Consider the following 3,255-nt stretch of genomic DNA (forward strand, 5'->3'; position numbering starts at 1 on the left):
TCAAATCAGTTAAGATATCACTAAGGAAACAGGAAACTGTACTTGGAGCCAGAAGCCTCTGGAGTCAAGGGGTTTCTTCCCATGAGGACGCAGGCTTTCTACCCACCATGGCCCTTAGGGACAGCAAGATTACTGACCTAATGCTAGGATTTTTGGCAGGTTGTCCTGGACAATGGAAAAAGGAGAGAGAGAGAGAGAGAGAGAGCAGGATCCTCCAGTGGAGAAATCCTTAACTCACCCAGCCAAGATTCGATATCTGGTGTTGGATGGGCATTCAGCTGTGGCAGGGGAGAGATTTCTCACCAATCAATCAGTCTCAATGTGACCCTAGCCCTGGGTTTTGGCATCAAATGTTAGAGAAAAGTGGTACCAACTGGGACACAGAGACTGATAATTGCAGGCAGAAAGTTTATTTGGAAAACATCCCAAGAGAGGGGTACGAAGAAGAGACTTCAGAGCCCATCTGTCTGAGCTGGGGAGTACCTTTTGAACTGGTAAAGTTGGGGGGGTTGGAGGGGAATGAGAAGATATGGAATATGTAGTTTCCAGGGTAAGGAGTAACATTTTGGGAACTTTTGTTCTAAGAACTACTTTTCAATTGGTAGAGGGAGTGTTCTGTGCATTAGTGAGGATCGACCGCAGCAGGGAGGCGGAAAGGAGCACATCTTGAGCTCAGGGTCCACATTTACAATCTAACATAGTTTTTCTTTTAAAAAAAAATTAAGCAAACACATATATACATATTTTTGTATCTCCTCTTTTCTTAAACGCTGGCATACAAAGAATATTCTTCTCTATCCTCCTTTTTTCACTTAATATTTCCTTAAGATCGTTCCATATATAGAGATATTCCTCATTCCTTGTTACAGCTGCAGAGTGCCAGAGTACTCCATTGTGCAGATGTGACATAGTTTCAGTTTCCAGTGTGTGGTGTGCCATAGTTTATTCAACCAATCTCTTCATATAGACAAGTAGGATGTTTCTAATCTTTTGGTGTTACAAGTCATCCCATATAAATAGTCCTAAGCATATATATTTTCACATTTTTGCCAATGTATCTGTGGGATAGATTCCTAGAAGTGGCATTGCTGACTCAATGGGCAAAAACAAACATAATTTTGCTGAATATAATTGTGTACATGTGTAACTCAGCAGTTTGATGAATTCCAATAAATCAGCACTTAGCTTAAGAAGTCATATCTCATTAAAGCAGCTATTATTTTAATACATAAAAGTTATAAAGTTATATTTTAATATATAAAAGTTATTCTGTGTACTCACCACTTGAGGTATCCAAATTTAGCCAAACTTCTTATGGATAAATTAATCATTGACCATTGGCATCATTACTAAAATTGAAATGTTAGTGTTTCACAAAATGAGTTAAAAAGACTCCCCTCCTCTGCATTAATGTGAATAGCTATTACACACTTATCATTAACAAGAAAAACATCTCTCAAATACTTGTCAAAGCACTTTCTAGTATCTTTGATCTTCACAACAATCATAGGTAGCAATTTTTATTCCCATCTTACTTACTGACAATGAGAGGTTTTGTTACTGCTGAGGTTCACATGGTAAACTAGTGACAGAACCAGGCCTGATCTGGGGCTCATTCCACAAAAGCTCAACACTCTGTATTCCACAAAATGCCTTATATTTTGGTAAAGTTTTACTGTTTTAAGACATGGAGTAGCAATTTCAAACTACACATTAGAAGGGAGGAAGAGAACATTTGAAAAGATTAGAAAAAACCATAAACTTCCTTGCACATATATGTAAAGGTAATTTGTGTATTCAGTATTTTTCTTCTTAGAACATCTCATGAAAAAGTAGGGCATGTGGAAATTGGCAGTTTTTTTGTAAAGGCGCAAAATAAAATGAAATCTGAATATAATTTTTTTTGTTAGGACTGAAATACAGTACACCAGTACTTTTAATAACTTAAATGGACCTGTAATTATGAACTGTACTTTACATTAGGAACTTTCATTAGGGTCAGTTTTGGGGATTGAATGATGGCACCCCACAAGACATGTTCAAGTCTTAACTCTCAATGGGTGTGAATTTATTTGTAAATAGGATCTGCAAAGAGTCTACTACGATGATGCCAAATTGAATCAGAGTGAGCTTTAATTCAGAATGATTAAAGTTCTTATAAGCAAAGGAGGTCCAAGACCCAGGAAGAAGCAAAAAGAGATGGATTTCCATGTGATGGAGGCATAGATTGATTGCCAGCAAGCCACTACCAGAATAATATATGAAACCTAAATATGTCAGATAATGGTTTTTATTTCTCAAGAAAATCGCAGCTGAAGGGAAGTCACATAACAAGATTTTTAGTAGAAGCCAATTTCCACAAGGAGTCTTTTTTAGACTTTCTTCTATTGTTGCTAAAACAGTCACTTGGACAGTGATCATTTAAATATTCAGACATATAAAGTATGGTGTCATTTTGTTTAGGGTATGTCGAAATTTATGCATTGATTTTTTTCTGTTTCTTCTTTTGTTCTATGGTTATCCAGTATTTAGGCAACATATTAATATTAAAGGTAAGAAGTAATTTTTTATCTTCCAATATAAAACATTTTAAAGTTCCTCACAAGGTAAGACAGCACTATTATATATCTATCTCAGTATAAGGCTGTTACAAAGTATGAATTCATAAATGCAAAATCAGTATAAATGTTTCAGATGGTACAAGAGCTGTTAAAAATAGAAGTTATTCAAGCTTTATGGAATACAGAAGTTCAGATAAAACAAATTTAAATATGATGCTAAATTCAGTCTACAGGAGTTTTCTGCTCACTAATTTTCTTTTTTTTTTTTTTGTGAATTAAAGGGCTGTAGCCTCTAAATATTCATGTCCACAATCTTGGTGCAAGATCAGAAAATGTCTCTTTCTGAAACAACTGACACACATGTACCTCATTGAGCTGACTATAACAGCTAAATGAGGGAATGGAAAATCAATAAATTGGAATGGAATCAATGATAATTATTTAGATGTCTGGCCTACTGGGGGAGCAGGAAAGACAGTGGATAAGTATTAAGACATTGTTGCAATTCAGGGGTTGTAAAGAGAGAGAGGCAGACTTAGAGCCTCCAGGGAGTGTGAGGATCTTAAGGAGTCTAGGACTGGATTTTCTACCTTTTTTATCCAATATCTGTTTTTCATTATTTTACATGTAAGAACTAATTGATTGAACTTACATGCCATATCAATCCCCTCATAGGGGATTAATTCCGAGGAGG

Source organism: Dasypus novemcinctus, chromosome 3 (assembly GCF_030445035.2).
Source record: "Dasypus novemcinctus isolate mDasNov1 chromosome 3, mDasNov1.1.hap2, whole genome shotgun sequence".
NCBI classification, from domain to species: domain Eukaryota; kingdom Metazoa; phylum Chordata; class Mammalia; order Cingulata; family Dasypodidae; genus Dasypus; species Dasypus novemcinctus.